Genomic DNA, 20,579 nt, shown 5'->3' with positions numbered 1-20,579 from the left:
TTTAACAAAGGCATTGTGATAAGTTTGGAAAACTTCAATATTTGTATAATCTGGGACAATCACACGGTCAATATTAATATTGGAAGAGGATCTTGGTTAATTTTTTTCTCAGTGTTTCTTTGAAAAACACATTGTGCAACTGTTAAGGGACATAACTATCGCAGAGCGACCGTGTAATGAAACTTAGTGAATGAGTAATGTCACCTGCAGAGATCCTTCGGGAAATTGTGATAAAGTGCAGTTTAAATAAATTTAAAGTATTAAAGTGAATCACAGAAAGGACAAGCTACAACTAGAAACAAAAATAGCCAATGACATGAGTTTGAGATGAAAACTGACCAAGGGAAACAGGCGAAACAGACTGAAAAATGGACAGTGGAAAACATTTGAAGGGACAATGCAACATACTCAACAAAAGGACAATCAATTGAAACAGTAAAAACCTCAGCAAGAAATTCCCACTGGTCCCTCACTCAGGACAAAAGGAATCATACTAGGTCATGAGGCTGAGAAGATCACCAAAAAGTACTTAAAATCCTGAAGTGAGAGAATGTTTTAGGAGTAAATGTTAATGGATTGCAATGGGTCTGCTCGCAGGAGGAGGGTTGTGGGAAGGGGAGCCACGGTCAGGGTTCATTGACACAATAGGAACAGGGAGAGGTGAAGGTGCTGGAGGTGGTGAGAGTGTTACAGAGAGTGGTCAGGGTGTTACAAAGCCAGGACGGATTGCTACAGCTGGAGGGGTTTGCAGAGGTAGGGAGGGACATAGGTATTTTTATTTATTCATTCATGGGATGTGGGTGTCACTGCCTGGAACAACGTTCTTTGACCCCACTGCTAATTACCCAGAGGGCAGCTCAGAGTCAGCCATATTGCTATGGGTGTGTAGTCAAATGTCGGCCAGACCAGGTTAGAATATTTGATGTCCTTCCCCAATGGAGGTTAGTGAACTAGATGAGTTCTTCCTACTAATCAACAATGTTTTAATGGTGGCCTCACCAATGTCTTTTCCAGCCACAACATGACATCCCAACTCTTACTCTTAACGCTCTCCCGAATGAAGGTAACCATCCCAAAGACCTGCTTCACCAGCCTGTCTACCTGTGACACCACTTTCAAAGAACTGTCTACCTGCATCCCTGGGTCACTGACTGACAACACGACCCAGGGCCCGAACATTAACTGTACAAGTCCCACCCTGGTTTGTTTCACCAAAATGGAACACCTCACCTTTATCTAATTAAACTCCATCTGCTATTCTTCAGCTCACTATCCCAGCAGGACTGTTCATCCTGTTGTATCATAGATAACCTTCTTCACTGTCCACATTGCCACCAATTTCAGTGTCACCCAAAACAATTACTTACCAGGAAACCAATATTCCCATCCAAACCATTTATCCAAATGACAACCACCAGTGGACCCCCTACACCGCTGGTCACATACCTCCAGTCGGAAAAACAACATGTCTCCCACCACTCTCTGTCTACAACCATCAAGCAAATGTTGTATCCTGTTCACTAGCTTCTCCTGAATGCCATATCCTTTTTGCAATGATCTGAGCTTATTACCCAGTTTACCAGGCAGAACATAGAACACAGAACAGTTCAGCCCAAGAACCTTCAGCAATGATTTCATGCCAACCTTTTACCCGACTGTAAGATCAAACTAACCTACATACCCTTCGTTTTACTATTATCCATGTGTCTGTCCAAGAGTCTATTAAATGTCCCAGATGTCTCTAATGTTACTATCACCATTGGCAGTCCATCCAACCACCTACCATTCTCTATCCTCTTATCCATCCTCTATTCACCTTAAAATTACACCCCCTTGTAATAGCCATTTATGCCATAGGAGGAAAAGTCTCTGACTATTCACTCACTCTGTGCCTCTCATCATCTTGTTCACCTCCACAAAGTCACCCCGCCCCCTTCTTCACTCCAATGAAAAAGGCCTTAGCTCCCTCAACCTTTCCTCGTAAGAACTGCCCTCCATTCCAGGCAGCATCCTGGTAAATCTCATGGGTACGCTCTCTAAAACGTGCACAGCCTTCCTGTAAACAGGGGACCAGAACTGAACACAATATTCCAAGTGTGGTTTCACCAGGACGCTATAAAGATGCAGTAAAACCTCACGGCTCTTACAGTCAATCCCCTTTCTAAGGGGAGCTAACACAACATATGCCTTTTTAACAACCCTACCAACGTGTGTGGCAATTTTGAGGGATCGATGGATAAGGACCCCATGATCTCTCTGTTCCTCCGCACTGCCAAGTATTCTGCCTTTCACCCTGTATTCAAATTTGACCTTCCAGAATGAATCACTTCACACTTTTCCAGATTGGACTCCATCTGCCACTTCCAGCCCATCTCTGCGTCCTGTCAATGTCTCATTGCAACCTACAACAGCCCTCCACATTACCCATCACTCCACCAACCTTCATGTTATTGGCAAACTTACTAACCCACTCTCCAACATTCACATCCAAGTCATTTACAAAAATCACAAAGAGCAGAGTCCCAGAGCCGATTGTTACAGAACACCACTGGTCACTGAGCTCCAGGCTCAATACTGTCCATCTGCTGCCACCCTCTGTCTTCTCTAGGCCATCTAATCCTGTATCCAGACAGACAGACTTCCCTGTATCCCAATTTTCCTTCTTTTCTGAATGAGCCATCAACATATTCTGCCATAGCCTCAAAGAATTCAATAAGGTTTGTGAGGCATGACCTGACCCCTCACAAACCCATGCTGACTGTCTCTAATTTAACTATGCTTTTCCAGGTAGTCATAAATCCTGTCTTTAGTGTCCTCGCCAATAATCTGCACTTCACAGACATTCGACCAAATCTGTAATTCCCAGAATTCTCCCTCCGTAACATGGCTCTGACTTTACAAATCTTCCCTCCTCTGCCATGTTCCCCAGAGGGCACTGCAGGGTGGTGGGGGTTACAAAGTCAGGGAGGGATATCAGGACAGGAGGATGTTGCAGACATTAGGAGGAGGGTTGCAGTACCAAAAGGAGGCTTCAGTAATTGTGAGGTTTCATGGTGATGAAGACATTTGAGGAGGGAGGGAGAGAGGGAGTATTGTAGGGAAATGAGAGGTTTCACAGTTTAGGTGTTTTGTTAGGGCTGCAAGTGGTTACTGAGTTGGGGAGGGTGTAAGCACTGGTGAATATTACATAAACATGTGGTTTTGGTTGCAATGCAGAAAGAGGATTCAGGAAGCTGGAGAGTATGGGGTCTGAACGAGGTTACACAAATGGGAAGAGTTGTCAGGAGTGGAGGTGTTTACAGAGACAGCAATGGTCTGATCTGGAGCAGAGGACCCAGATTGGGAGGGATGTGGGGACTGGAGGTGGTTCCACAGGGAGGGAGGACCATAGACCCACAGGAGGTTACAGAAATGTAGAGAGCTGTAGGGCTGACGGGCTCATGGAGATGGGAATGTTGGGAGGGATGGAGATGTTTACAGGGATCACGATGTTTGTGTTTTTGGAGAAGGTTACAATGATACAGACAGTGTTAGGGAGTGTTTAGTGGACTACAGAGGAGGTCAGAGAGAATGTATTATAGGGAGTGGAGGAGATTACAGACACAGAGATGACTGTCGGGTTGAAAAGAGCTTCTACAGGTCCTCTGTGCTGTAAGGCTGGAGGGAGGTTATAACAGTGAGTGTTGCCAAGACTTAATTACTTCACTGATATAGAGCAGGTCTCAGCACGTAACTGTCAAAGGGAAGATTTAGATTAGATTAGATTACTTACAGTGTGGAAACAGGCCCTTTGGCCCAACAAGTCCACACCGCCCCACCGAAGCGCAACCCACCCATGCCCCTACATTTACCCCTTACCTAACACTACGGGCAATTTAGCATGGCCAATTCACCTGACCTGCACATCTTTGGACTGTGGGAGGAAACCGGAGCACCCGGAGGAAACCCACGCAGACACGGGGAGAACGTGCAAACTCCACACAGTCAGTCGCCTGAGGCGGTGTATTGAACCCGGGTCTCTGGCGCTGTGAAGCAGCAGTGCTAACCACTGTGCCACCGTGCCGCCCACAAAGTTGAGACAGTCCAGATGAGTTTTCACATGTTTATGGGAGTTTCAAGAGGGAACAATGATTGGGAGTGCTGTACCAAATGGTAATAGTTATAGGGAGGGTTCGAAAAGCAGGAAGAGGTGACAGACATATCGATCTTTGCAAGGACTGGAGAAGCTTACATCGCCAAGGAGTGTTTTAGAGTCTGGAGGAGATGACAGTGTTAAGGAGAATATTGGGGATAAGGCCAGGTGTAGGAGACGGGGATGGATGACAGGGCTGGACAATAACCTGAACAGAATCGCCATCGTGTGGAGCCAGGCCATTCGGCCCAACCAGTACATTCCAAACCTCTGAAGAGCATCTGACCCAGATCCACCCCTTGACCTGTACATTAAACCCTGCATTTCTCGTGGTGAACTTACTTAAACCACACATTCCTGAAAACCACAGTCAATTTATGATGGCCAATCCACTGATAGTGCAAATATTGGACACACACACACACACACAGCAAGGGAGCGACACACAAACACACATAGTGAGGGAGATACCCACAGACACACAGCGAGGGAAGGACATGCACTCACACACAGTGAGGGGGATACACGCAGACACACAGAGAGGAAGGGACACACACGCAAATCGGGGAGGGACTCACGCAGTGAGGGAGGGACACGCACACATAAAGCAAGGGAGGGACACGCACACACGTAGCAAGGCTGGGTAACACACACATACAGCGAGGGAGGGACAAACACACACACACACACACACACACACAGAGCGAGGGAGGGACACGCACTCACACAGCGAGGGAGGGACACGCACTCACACAGCGAGGGAGGGACACGCACTCACACAGCGAGGGAGGGACACGCACTCACACAGCGAGGGAGGGACACGGACACACATAGCAAAGGGGGGGCATGCATACGCACACAGTGAGGGGGATACACGCAGACACACAGTGAGGGAAGGACATACACACACACACACACACACACACACACACAGCGAGGGAGGGACACACACACAGCGAGGGAGGGATACACACAGACACGCAGCGAAGGGGAACACATAGACACAGCGAGGGAGGGACACGCGCACACACAGCGAGGGAGGGACACGCACAGACACGCAGCGAAGACACACACACACACACACACACACCCACACACACTGAGGGAAGGACATGCACACAGCGAGGGAGGGACAAACACACACACTTACGGGGAGGGGAATACACGCAGACACACAGTGAGGGAGGGACACGCACATACACTGCAAGGGAGGGACATGTACACACTGTGAAGGAGGGACAAACACACACATGTCGAGGGGGAGGGCATGTGTACAGAAATTGAGAGGGGGCACACACACACAGCGAGAGGGGACACACAGACATGGCAAGGGTGGGACACACGCACACAGCAAGGTGGTCACGCAATCACACACTCAAGGGACGGACACACACACAAAGCGAGGGAGGGATATACACAAACACACAGAGCGAGAGAGGGCCACGCACATAAACAGCAAGGGAGGGATATGCACACACACAGGGAAGGAGTGACACGCAGACACACGGCGAGGGGGAGGGCATGTGCACAGAAATTGAGAGGGGGCACACACACACAGCGAGAGGGGACACGCACAGACATGGCGAGGGAGGGGCACACGCACACACAGCAAGGGGGGACAGGCACTCACACAGCGAGGGGCGATGTGGACACACAATGGTGGGGATATGCACAAAGAGTAAGGGAGGGACACACACACAAGGTACGGACACACACTCACAGAGCGACGGAGTGACACGCGCACACACATGCACAAAGCGAGGGAGGGACACGCACACATACACGCAGACACACAGCAAGGGAGGGACACACACACAATGTGGGAGTGACACACATATACACACACACGCAGCGAAGGAAGGACACTCACATACACTGTAAAAGGGTCACACAAACTCACAGCAAGAGGGGACACGCACACACAGCGAGGGAGGGACACGCACATGCTCAAGCACACAAACACAGACACACAGCGAGGGAGGGACACGCACACACATAGCCAGGGAGGGACATGGACACACGCAAAAACACACACACACACACAGAGCAAGAGAGGGACACGGGCACAAACAGCGAGAGGGAGACACATGCACACAGAGTGAGGGAGGGCCACACACACACACGCACAGCAAGACTAGCACACATACACACACACACACACATACAGGGAAGGAAACTGACACATAAACAGTGAGGGAGGGACACACATGCATACACACACACACAGCACGAAGGAAGGACACTCACATACACTGCAAGAGGGACACACATACTCACAGCAAGAGGGGGACACGTACACACAGCGAGGGAAGAACACGCACATGCGCAAGCACACAAACACAGACACACAGCGAGAGAGGGGGACGCACACACACAGCCAGTGAGGGACATGGACACACACACACACACACACACACAGACAGCAAGACAGGGACACGCGCACACACAGCGAGGAGGAGACACATGCGCACACAGCGAGGGAAGGCCACACACACACGCACAGCAAGAGGGGGACACACACACATAGAGCAAGGGGGTAACGTACACATACACAGCGAGGGAAGAACACGCACACACACAGCAAGGGAGGGACACGCACACACAGACAGCGAGGGAGGGACACGCACACACAACAGAGCGAGGGAGGGACACACATGCACACAGACAGAGCGAGGGAGGGACACACATGCACACAGACAGAGCGAGGGAGGGACACACATGCACACACCGACAGCGAGGGAGGGACACGCGCATGAGGAAGCACACAAACACAGACACACACAGTGAGAGGGACACACACACACACAGATACAGCGAGGGGTGACACGCACACACACACCGAGGGAGGGGGACACACACACAGCAAGGAGGGAGACACACACACAGCGAGGAGGGACACACACGCGCGCGCACACACACACACACAAACACACACACTCACTCACTGAGGAAAGAACACGCACACACAGCGAGGAAGGGACATACACACACATACAAACACTCAGAACAAGGGAGGGACACGCAAACACAGCGAGGGAAGGACATGCACACACAGCAAGGGAGGAACATACACAAACACACAAAGCGAGGGAGGGACACGCTCATACACAGCAGAGGGAAGGAGGGACAAGCACACACACGGCGAATTGAGAGGGGACACGCACACACAGCGAGAGGGGACATGCACTCACACAGTGAGGAGGATATACACAAAGTGCAATGGAGGGATACACACACACACATACACAAGAGGTACACACTCACACAAAGAGCGAGGGAGTGACACGCACGCACACAGCCAGAGGGATACACACACACACATACACAGAGCAAGGGAGAGACACGCACATGCGCAGGCACACAAACAGAAACACACACAGCGAGAGAGAGACACGCGCACACACAGCCAGGGAGGGACATGCACACACAGCGAGGGAGAGTTAGACACAAACACACGCACAGAGCAAGAGAGGGCTACGCGCACACACAACGAGGTGGAGACACATGCACACGCAGTGAGGGAGGGTCACGCACAGCAAGAGGGACACACACCCACCCACACACAGCAAGTAGGGGAAACTCACACATACACAGAGAGGGAGGGACACACACACACACACACACACACACACACAGAGCAAGGGAGGGACGAACACTCACACAGATACAGTGAGGGGGGCACGTGCACACACAGTGAGGGAGGGACGGACACATACACACAGATACAGCGAAGGGGGATACGCACACACACAGCGAGGAGGATGCGCACACACACAGCGAGGGAGGGAGACACACTTTTACACACACACACACACGGAAGGAGGGACAAGCACACACACGGCGAGGGGGAGGGCATGTATACAGGAATTGAGAGGGGATACGCACACACAGTGAGAGGGGACATGCACTCACAGTGAGGGAGGGACACGCACACACAGCGAGGGGGGACATGCAATCACACAGTGAGGGGGATGTACACAATGTGCAATGGAGGGACACACACACACACATACACAAGGGATGCACACACACACAAAGAGCGAGGAGTGACACACGCGCACACAGCCAGAGGGATACACACACACAAAGCAAGGGTGGGACATGCGCATACACTGCAAGAGACACACACACACACAGATACAGTGAGGGGGGGCACGTACACACACACACACACACACACACAGACACAGTGAGGGAGGGACGGACACACACACACAGATACAGCGAAGGGGGATACGCACACACACAGCAAGGAGGACCCGCACACTCACAGCGTGGGAGGGAGACACACTTTTACACACACACCCACACAGAGAGGGATGAAGTCACACACACACACAGCGAGGGGGGACATGCACACAGAGCGAGAGAGAGAGACACATACACACAACATGAGGGAGTGACACACACGCAACCAGCGAGTGAGGGACACGCAGCGAAGGGGACACACACAAAAACATACTGTGAAGGTGTGACACATACACACACATAATGAGGAAAGGACATATTACACAGCGAGACACACACAGCAAGGGAGGGACTTGCTGAAACATGCAGAGAGGGAGAAACACGCACACGCAGAGAGAGGGAGGGACACGTGCACACACAGCGAGGGATGGACACGCCCACACAGCGAGGGAGGGACACACACAGCAAGGGAGTGAAACATGTACACACACACACACACAAAACGAGGGAAGGTCATACACAAACACACACAGCGAGGGAGGGGCACTCACATGCGCAAGCACACAAACACAGGCACACAGCAAGAGAGAGACACACAAATACACGGCAAGGGAGGGACACGCACACATACAGACAGCGAGGGAGGGCCACGCACACACAGGGCAAGGGGGGAAACTCACACACACACAGTGAGGGAGGGCCACGCACACACAGGGCAAGGGGGGAAACTCACACACACACAGTGAGGGAGGGACACGCACACATAAAGACAGCAAGGCTGGGACCACACAAACACACACACACAAAGCGAAGGAGGGACACACACAGAGCGAGGCGGCGACACATGCACACACAACGAGGGAAGGCCACAGACACACACACACACACACACACACACACAGCGAGGGAGCCACACGTGCATGTGGAAGCACACAAACACAGACACACACTGCAACGGGGGACATGCACACACAGCGAGGGAGGGACACGCACACACACAGCGAGGGAGGGACACGCGCACACACAGCAAGGGAGGGACACGCGCACACACAGCAAGGGAGGGACACGCGCACACACAGCAAGGGAGGGACACGCGCACACAGTGAGAGGGGACATGCACTCACACAGTGAGGGAGTGACATGCAATCACACAGTGAGGGGGATATACACAAAGTGCAATGGAGGGACACAAACACACACACACACACACACACACATGATGCACACACACACAAAGAGCGAGGAGTGACACGCACACACACAGCCAGAGGGACACACACACACAAAGCGAGAGTGGGACATACGCATACACTGCAAGAGGGACACACACACACACAGAGGAAGGGAGGGACACGCACGTGCACAAGCACACAAACAGAAACACACACAGCGAGAGAGAGAGACACACACACACAGCGAGAGAGAGACACGGGCACACACAGCCAGGGAGGGACACGCACACAGACACACACACACACAGAGCAAGAGAGGGACACTCGCAAACACAGCGAGGGTGAGACACATGCACACACAGCTAGGGAGGGCCACGCACGCACGCGCACAGCAAGAAGGACACACACATACAGGAAGAGAGGGACACGCGCACACACAGCCAGGGAGGGACATGCACACACAGCGAGGGAGAGTTAGACACAAACACACGCACAGAGCAAGAGAGGGATACGCGCACACACATCGAGGTGGAGACACATGCACACGCAGCAAGGGAGGCCACGCACATCAAGAGGGACACACACCCACCCACACACAGCAAGTAGGGGAAACCCACACATACACAGCGAGGGAGGGACACACACACACACACACACACACACACACACACACAGCGAGGGAGGGACACACACACACACACACACACACACAGCGAGGGAGGGACGGACACACACACACAGATACAGCGAAGGGGGATATGCACACACACAGTGAGGAGGACGCGCACACTCTCAACGTGGGAGGGAGACACACTTTTACACACACACACACACACACACACACACACGGAAGGAGGGACAAGCACACACACGGCGAGGGGGAGGGCATGTATACAGGAATTGAGAGAGGACACGCACACACAGCGAGGGGGGGCATGCAATCACACAGTGAGGGGGATATACACAAAGTGCAATGGAGGGACACACACACACACATACACAAGGGATGCACACACACACAAAGAGTGAGGAGTGACACACGCACACACAGCCAGAGGGATACGCACACACAAAGCGAGGGTGGGACATGCGCATACACTGCAAGAGACACACACACACACAGATACAGTGAGGGGGGGGCACGTACACACGCACACACACACTCACACAGTGAGGGAGGGACACGCACACACAGCGAGGGGGGACATGCAATCATACAATAAGGGGGATATACACAATGTGCAATGGAGGGACACACACACATACACAAGGGATGCACACACACACACAAAGAGCAAGGGAGTGACACGCGCACACACAGCCAGAGGGATACACACACACAAAGCGAGGGTGGGACATGCGCATACACTGCAAGAGACACACACACACACACAGCAAGGGAGGGACACGCGCATGCGCAAGCACACAAACAGAAACACACAATGCGAGAGAGAGAGACACACACAGCGAGAGAGGGACATGCGCACACACAGCCAGGGAGACACACACACACACACACACACACAGAGCGAGGGAAGGACGAACACTCACACACAGATACAGTGAGGGGGGGCACGTACACACACACACACAGCGAGAGAGGGACGGACACACACACATAGATACAGCGAAGGGGGATACGCACACACACAGCGAGGAGGACCCGCACACTCACAGCGTGGGAGGGAGAGACACTTTTACACACACACACACACACGGAGGAACACGCACGTAAACACACACACAGAGCGAGGGAGGGATACGCACACACACAGCGAGAGAGAGAAATATACATACAACGCGATGGAGTGACACACACTCAAACAGCGAGTGAGGGACACGCAGTGAAGGGGGGACACACAAACACAGAGTGAGGATGTGACATGTACACACACACAGCGAGCGAGGGACTTGCTGAGACATGCAGCGAGGGAGGGATGCGTGCACACACAGCGAGGGAGGGATGCGTGCGCACACAGCGAGGGAGGGACGCGCGCGCACATAGCGAGGGAGGGACAAGCACACACAGCGAGGGAGGGACAAGCACACACAGCGAGGGAGGGACACACACCCACACGGCGAGGGGGAGGGCATTTGCACAGAAATTGAGAGGGACACACGCACACACAGCGAGAGAGGATATGCACAGGCACAGCGAGGGAGGGACACACACACACACAGCATGGGGGGATATGCACTCACTGAGGGGAGATGCGCACATACAGTGCGGGGGATATACACAAAGAGCAAGGGAGGGACACACACACACACAAGGGAGGGTCACACACACAGCAAGGGAGTGACACGTGCACACACAGTGAGAGATGGACATGCGCACACAGCGAGGGAAGGACACACACATACACAGCAAGGGAAGGACACGTGCACACACACACACACACACACACACACACACACACACACACACAGAGGGAGGGATGAAGACACACACACACAGAGGGAGGGGGGACATGCACACACAGAGCAAGAGGGAGACACATACACACATTGTGAGGGAGTGACACACACGCAACCAGCGAGTGAGGGACACGCAGCGAAGGGGGACACACACAAACACACACACACACACACAGTGAGGGAGGGACACGCATACACAGCAAGGGAAAGACATGCGCACACACACAGCGAGGGAGGGTTATACACAAATGCACACAGCGAGGGAGGGGCAGTCACATGCACTGCAAGAGTGACACACATACTCACAGCAAGAGGGGACACACACACACAGCGAGGGAGGGGCACTCACATGCGCAAGCACACAAACACAGGCACATAGCGAGAGAGAGACACACAAACACACGGCAAGGGAGGGACACGCACACGCACAGACAGACAGTGAGGGTGGGAGCACACACACAGAGACTGAGGGAGAGACACACACACATACACAGCGAGGGAGGGCCACGTGCACACACGCACACCAAGACGAACACACACACAGGGAAAGGGGGGAAACTCACACATACAGACAGCGAGGGTGGGACCACACAAACACACACACACAAAGCGAAGGAGGGGCACACACACACACAGTGAGGGAGGGACACCCACACTCACACCGAGGGAGGGACATGCACGCACACAGCGAGGGAGGGACACGCGCGCACACACAGCGAGGGAGGGACACACGCGCGCACACACAGCGAGGGAGGGACACACGCGCACACACAGCGAGGGAGGGACACGCGCGCACACACCGAGGGAGGGACACGCGCGCACACACCGAGGGAGGGACACGCGCGCACACAGCGAGGGAGGGACACGCGCGCACACAGCGAGGGAGGGACACGCGCGCACACACCGAGGGAGGGACACGCGCGCACACACCGAGGGAGGGACACGCGCGCACACACCGAGGGAGGGACACGCGCGCACACACCGAGGGAGGGACACGCGCGCACACACCGAGGGAGGGACACGCGCGCACACACCGAGGGAGGGACACGCGCGCACACACCGAGGGAGGGACACGCGCGCACACACCGAGGGAGGGACACGCGCGCACAAACCGAGGGAGGGACACGCGCGCACACACCGAGGGAGGGACACGCGCGCACACACCGAGGGAGGGACACGCGCACACACACAGCAAGGGAGGGACACCCGCGCACACAGCAAGGGAGGGACACCCGCGCACACAGCAAGGGAGGGACACGCGCGCACACAGCAAGGGAGGGACACCCGCGCACACAGCGAGGGAGGGACATGCGCGCACACACAGCGAGGGAGGGACACGCGTGCACACAGCAAGGGAGGGACACGCGCGCACACAGCAAGGGAGGGACACGCGCGCACACAGCAAGGGAGGGACGCGCGCGCGCACAGCAAGGGAGGGACACGCGCGCACACAGCGAGGGAGGGACACCCGCGCACACAGCAAGGGAGGGACACCCGCGCACACAGCGAGGGAGGGACATGCGCGCACACACAGCGAGGGAGGGACACGCGCGCACACAGCAAGGGAGGGACGCGCGCGCGCACAGCAAGGGAGGGACACGCGCGCACACAGCGAGGGAGGGACACGCGCGCACACAGCAAGGGAGGGACACGCACGCACACACAGCGAGGGAGGGACACGCGCACACACAGCCAGGGAGGGACATGCGCGCACACACAGCGAGGGAGGGACACGCGTGCACACAGCAAGGGAGGGACACGCGCGCACACAGCAAGGGAGGGACACGCGCGCACACAGCAAGGGAGGGACGCGCGCGCGCACAGCAAGGGAGGGACACGCGCGCACACAGCTAGGGAGGGACACGCGCGCGCACACAGCTAGGGAGGGACACGCGCGCACACAGCGAGGGAGGGACACGCGCGCACACAGCGAGGGAGGGACACGTGCGCACACAGCGAGGGAGGGACACGTGCGCACACAGCAAGGGAGGGACACGCGCACACACACAGCAAGGGAGGGACACGCGCACGCACACACACAGCAAGGGAGTGACACTCGCGCACACAGCAAGGGAGGGACACGCGCGCACACAGCAACGGAGGGACACGCGCGCACACACAGCGAGGGAGGGACACGCGCGCACACAGCCAGGGAGGGACGCGCGCGCACACAGCCAGGGAGGGACACGCGCGCGCACACAGCCAGGGAGGGACACGCGCGCGCACACAGCCAGGGAGGGACACGCGCGCACACAGCCAGGGAGGGACACGCGCGCACACAGCCAGGGAGGGACACGCGCGCACACAGCCAGGGAGGGACACGTGCGCACACAGCCAGGGAGGGACACGCGCGCACACAGCCAGGGAGGGACACGCGCACACACAGCGAGGGAGGGACACGCGCGCACACACAGCGAGGGAGGGACACGCGCGCACACAGCAAGGGAGGGACACGCGCGCACACAGCAAGGGAGGGACATGCACGCACACAGCAAGGGAGGGACACACGCGCGCACACAGCCAGGGAGGGACACGCGCGCACACAGCCAGGGAGGGACACGCGCGCACACAGCCAGGGAGGGACACGCGCGCACACACAGCGAGGGAGGGACACGCACGCACACAGCATGGGAGGGACACGCGCACACACAGCAAGGGAGAGACATGCGCGCACACAGCTAGGGAGGGACACGCACATATAGTGGGGGAGTGACATGTGCATGAGGAAGCACACAAACACAGATATATACAGCGAGAGGGGGACACGCACACACAGCCAGGGAGGAACACATGCACACACAGAGAGGGAGGGCCACGCACACACACGCACACCAAGAGGGACACACACACACAGAGCAAGGGGGGGGGGGAACTCACACATACAGTGAGGGAGGGACACGCACATACACAGCAAGGGAAGGACACGCGCACACACATACATAGTGAGGGGGGACACGCACACACACACACACAGAGCAAGGGAGAGAAGGACATGCACACACAGCGTGGGAGGGACACGCACACACAGCAAGGGGGGGACATGCACTCACACACGCACAGCAAGAGGCACACACACACACACACGGGGACGAACTGACACATACACAGCAAGGGAGACACACGCACACAGAGAGAGCGAGGGTGGGACCGCACACACACACACACAGAGCGAGGGAGGGACACATACAGACACAGCGAGGGAAGGACACACACGCGCGTGCACACACAGCGAGAGGGGGCCCCCACACACAGAGCGAGGGGGGACACGCACGCTCACAGCAAGGGAGTGAGACACACACACACACACAGCGAGGAGGGGGACGCACACTCCCAGCAAGGGAGGGAGACACACTCTCACACACAGAGTGAAGGAGGGATACGCACACACTCAGCGAGTGAGAAACACGCAGCAAAGGGGGGACACACAAACACAATGAGAGAGTGTGACATGTACACACGAGAGGAAGGGAATCATACACGCACAGCAAGCGAGAGATGCGCGCACACATACACACAGCGAGGGAAGAACACACACAGCAAGCGAGGGACACACACAGCGAGCGAGGGACACACACAGCGAGCGATAGACATGCACACGCACAGCAAGGGAGGGATACGCACACACAGCGAGGGAGGGACGCACACACACATCAAGCAAGGGACACACACAGAGCAAGGGAGGGACACACACAGAGCGAGGGAGGGAGGGACACACATTCACACAGCGAGGGAGGAACATGCACACACACACACACACACACACACACACACACACACACAGGGAAGGAGGGACAAGCACACACACGGCGAGGGGCAGGGCATGTGCACAGAAAGTGAGGGGGGCACGCACACACAGGGAGAGGGGACGCACACAGACACGGCGAGGGAGGGACACACGCACACACAGCAAGGGAGGATATGCACTTTCACAGTGAGGGAGGAACACACACAGAGCTAGGGAGTGACATGCGCACACACAGCAAGAGACACACACACACACAAAGCAAGGGAGGGACACGCACACATACACACAGTTAAGGGGATATACGCAGACACACAGCAAGACACACACACAAAGCGAGGGAGGGACACTCACATACACATCAAGAGGGACACATACTCACAGCAAGGGGGGGCACGCGCGCGTGCGCGCACACACACACACACAGAGCAAGGGAGAGAAGGACATGCACACACAGCTTGGGAGGGACACGCACACACAGCAAGGGGGGACATGCACTCACACACGCACAGCAAGAGGCACACACACACACACGGGGGGGGGAACTGACACATACACAGCAAGGGAGGCACACGCACACACAGACAGCGAGAGTGGGACCGCGCACACACACACACACACACAGAGCGAGGGAGGGACACATACAGACACAGCGAGGGAAGGACACACACGCGCGCGCACACACACAGCGAGGGGGGGCGCGCGCGCACACACACAGCGAGGGGGGACACGCGCGCACGCACACAGCGAGGGGGGACACGCGCGCGCACACACACAGCGAGGGGGGACACGCGCGCGCACACACACAGCGAGGGGGGACACGCGCGCGCACACACACAGCGAGGGGGACGCGCGCACACACACACAGCGAGGGGGGACGCGCACACACACACAGCGAGGGGGGACGCGCGCACACACACAGCGAGGGGGGACGCGCGCACACACACAGCGAGGGGGTTCGCGCGCACGCACACAGCGAGGGGGGACGCGCGCACGCACACAGCGAGGGGGGACGCGCGCACGCACACAGCGAAGGGGGACGCGCGCACACACACAGCGAGGGGGGACGCGCGCACACACACAGCGAGGGGGGACGCGCGCACACACACAGCGAGGGGGGACGCGCGCACACACACAGCGAGGGGGGACGCGCGCACACACACAGCGAGGGGGGACGCGCGCACACACACAGCGAGGGGGGACGCGCGCACACACACAGCGAGGGGGGACGCGCGCACACACACAGCGAGGGGGGACGCGCGCACACACACAGCGAGGGGGGACGCGCGCACACACACAGCGAGGGAGGGACACACACACACACAGCGAGGGAACGACATACACACACAGCGAGGGAACGACATACACACACAGCGATGGAACGACATACACACACAGCGAGGGAACGACATACACACACAGCGAGGGAACGACATACACACACAGCGAGGGAACGACATACACACACAGCGATGGAACGACATACACACACAGCGAGGGAGGGACACACACACACACAGCGAGGGAGGGACACACACACACACAGCGAGGGGGACACACACACACACACACAGCGAGGGAGGGACATACACACACACACACACACACACAGCGAGGGAGGGACACACACACACACAGCGAGGGGGGCCACACACACACAGCGAGGGGGGGACACACACACACACACACAGCGAGGGGGACACACACACACACACACAGCGAGGGGGACACACACACACACACACAGCGAGGGGGACACACACACACACACACAGCGAGGGGGACACACACACACACACACAGCGAGGGGGACACACACACACAGCGAGGTTGGGACATGTGCTCAGAAAGCGAGAGGACGCGCACACGCACACACACACACACACACACACACAGTGAGGGAGGGACATGCTCACACACAGCGAGGGAAGGGGACACACACACACAAACACAGAACAATGGAGGGACACGTGCACACACAGTGATGTGTCTCCTCGGACGTGTAATCGTCCAGCTCTCACTCCAGTCTGCTCCCTCACAGGGTCACCGTCTCTGTGACTCCCAGGTATAACTAGGCCTCGATCCTCAGTGCTGATTTATATTCTCCCAGGTGTGAGTCAGCCTCATGCTCCTGCTCCAAGTTGTTCCCTCACACGGTCACTCCCTCTGTGACTCGGTGCTGATTTCGAGCTTCCTGCTCCGCTTTTTATCCAAATCCAAGTCCCAGTCGGCCTTGACCCTCGCTGCTGATGTATATTCTCCCGCTCTGTGCTGCACTCGCTCAGGGTCTCTCCCCTTGTGACTCCCAGGTAATGGTCGGCATCAAGCCTCAGCTGAGATTTATAACATCCCATTCCGCACTGCTCTCTTACAGGATCGCCGCTGTGCCTGGAAGACAGTGGGAAAGAGGAGGATTAGACAGAGCAGAGGGTGTTACAGTGATTGAGGGAGCTGTAGGGGGTGAAACAGGTTGTCTGGGGAGCTCGGTAGACCTGCAGTAAAAAAAGAAAGTTACTGGAAGATACAGCGAGAGTTGCAGACACTGAAGAAGGCAAAGGAAATAGAGACATGGTGGCTTGTTGTTCATGACGGAGCTTTGTAGAGTCTAAAGTCTTCAAAGTTTGGGAGAAGATTTGTAGCACGGGTGCTCGTTGTTGTGGTTCTGTTCGCCAAGTTGGGAATTTGTGTTGCAGACGTTTCGTCCCCTGTCTAGGTCACATCCTCAGGGAGCCTCCTGTGAAGCGCTTCTGTTATCTTTCCTCCGGCAACTATAGTGATTTGCATCTGCCGTTTCCAGTTGTCAGTTCCAGCTGTCCGCTGCAGTGGCCGGTATATTGGGTCCAGGTCGATGTGCTTATTGATTGAAACTGTGGATGAGTGCCATGCCTCTAGGAATTCCCTGGCTGTTCTCGGTTTGGCTTGTCCTATAATAGTAGTGTTGTCCCAGTCGAACTCACGTTGCTTGTCATCTGCGTGCGTGGCTACTAAGGATAACTGGTCGAGTAGTTTCGTGGCTAGTTGCTGTTCATGGATGTGGATCGTTAGCTGTCTTCCTGTATGTCCTATGTAGTGTTTTGTGCAGTCCTTGCATGGGATTTTGTACACTATGTTGGTTTTGCTCATGCTGGGTGTCAGGTCCTTCGTCCTGGTGAGTTGTTGTCTGAGAGTGGCTGTTGGTTTGTGTGCTGTTATGAGTCCTAGTGGTCGCAGTAGTCTGGCTGTCAGTTCGGAAATGTTCTTGATGTATGGTAGTGTGGCTAGTCCTTTGGGTCGTGGCATGTCTTCATTCCGTTGTGTTTCCCTGAGGCATCTGTGGATAAAATTGCATGGAGTTTGACCCCACCCCACAGCTCACAATAGGATAAACAACACAGTGAGAAACCTACAAAAAAAAAAACGTACAGATAACCAGGTTTGACCAACAGAGAATGAAAACTGTTTTCAACAACACCCTCAGATTCTATGGCCTACCTAAAGTGCACAAACCAGACATCCCACTCAGATCCATAGTATCACTACCCGGGACACCATCACACAAACTGGCTAAAGAACTACAGCAGAAACTGAAACAAATGATCAGCGGATCCAGACACTTTGTACAGTCAACACAGGAATTCTTGAACATCATCAGAAATATACACATCGACAAGGAAAAACATGGTCTCATTCGATGTAACAGCACTGTTCACCTCTATCGACAAAACCCTAGCCAGAGAAACCATAGCCAACCTGCTGGACATACAGAACAAAAAAACAGGACGTTGAACTATCAACAAAGACGACATACTCAAACTACTGGACCTGTGCCTCACAACACACTTCACATTCAACAACCAAATATATGAACAAATCACCAGCACACCCATGGGCTCACCCATCTCTGGACTCATAGCAGAAGCGGTAATGCAAAGATTAGAACAGTCTTACTGCAAATTCAACCCAAACTCTGGGTCAGATATGTGGATGACACCTTTGTAATCATTAAAAAACACAGAAATAGAGAACACACACTGGATCATCAACGCCACACTCACAGGAATCCGATTCACTAGAGAGGAAGAAAAGGACAACCAACTCCCATTCCTAGACGTGAGGGTACAGAGAACACCGAACGGAGAATTCACCACAAAGGTATACAGGAAAGCCACACACACAGACCAAGTCCTGAACTACGAAAGCAACCACCCCAACACACACAAAAGAAGTTGCATCAAGACACTATTAAAAAGGGCCACAACACACTGCAGTACACCAGAATTGCAAAAAGAGGAAGAAGAACACCTCTACAATGTATTCGCCAAAAACGGATAACCCCGCAATTTCATTAGGGATTGTCTGTATGGATTTGCTAGATGACTGTCCTCTGATATTGATGAGGGCAGTGCAGATGATGTGGTTTATAGGGAGTTCATTAAGGTCTTTGACAAGGTCCCACACGGAAGGCTGGTCCAAAAGGGAAGAGCCCATGGGATCCAAGGTAAGTTGGCAAATTGGCTCCACAATTGGTGGAGGGTTGGTTTTGTGATTGAAAGCCTTTGCCCAGCGGGTGTACCACAGGGACCTGTGCAGGAGCCATTGCTGGTCATTATGGACATTAATCACTCAGATGTGAAAGCAGAAGGTAACATTAGCAGGTTTGCAGATGACATGAAAGGTGAGGATGTTGTCCAAGTGAGGGGGATGGTCCCAGGCTACAATCTGATATCGATCACATGATCAACTGAGCAGAGTAATGTCAGACAGAGTTTACTTCTGATTACTGTGAGGTAATGTACTGCGGGAGTTCTAATAAATGAATGATATACATCATGAATGGTAGGTCCTCCTGGAGTACTGAGGAACACAGGGAACTTGGTGGGCAAGTCCCTGGATGTCTGAAGGTGTCAGCACAGGTAGACAGGGTGGGAAATACACCTGAACTGGGAGC

General features: G+C 54.9%; 1 long non-coding RNA gene across 1 annotated transcript in view; it reads right to left on the bottom strand.

Annotated features, from left to right (window-relative positions):
• Positions 1 to 17,767, bottom strand: part of LOC148138603 (uncharacterized) — a 43,158-nt gene extending 25,391 nt beyond the window's left edge. Inside the window, exon 1 of the long non-coding RNA XR_015753917.1 lies at positions 17,633 to 17,767. This is a non-coding gene — a long non-coding RNA (uncharacterized LOC148138603). The remainder of the gene's footprint in view (positions 1 to 17,632) is intronic.
• Positions 17,768 to 20,579: the final 2,812 nt, after the last annotated feature.

Source organism: Chiloscyllium plagiosum, unplaced genomic scaffold (genome assembly GCF_037043375.1).
Source record: "Chiloscyllium plagiosum isolate Xiang-an unplaced genomic scaffold, Cpla_swu_hap1 HiC_scaffold_40, whole genome shotgun sequence".
NCBI lineage: Eukaryota > Metazoa > Chordata > Chondrichthyes > Orectolobiformes > Hemiscylliidae > Chiloscyllium > Chiloscyllium plagiosum.
The sequence above is the reverse complement of the archived record's forward strand: the minus strand, read 5'-3'. Positions and strand labels throughout refer to the sequence as shown.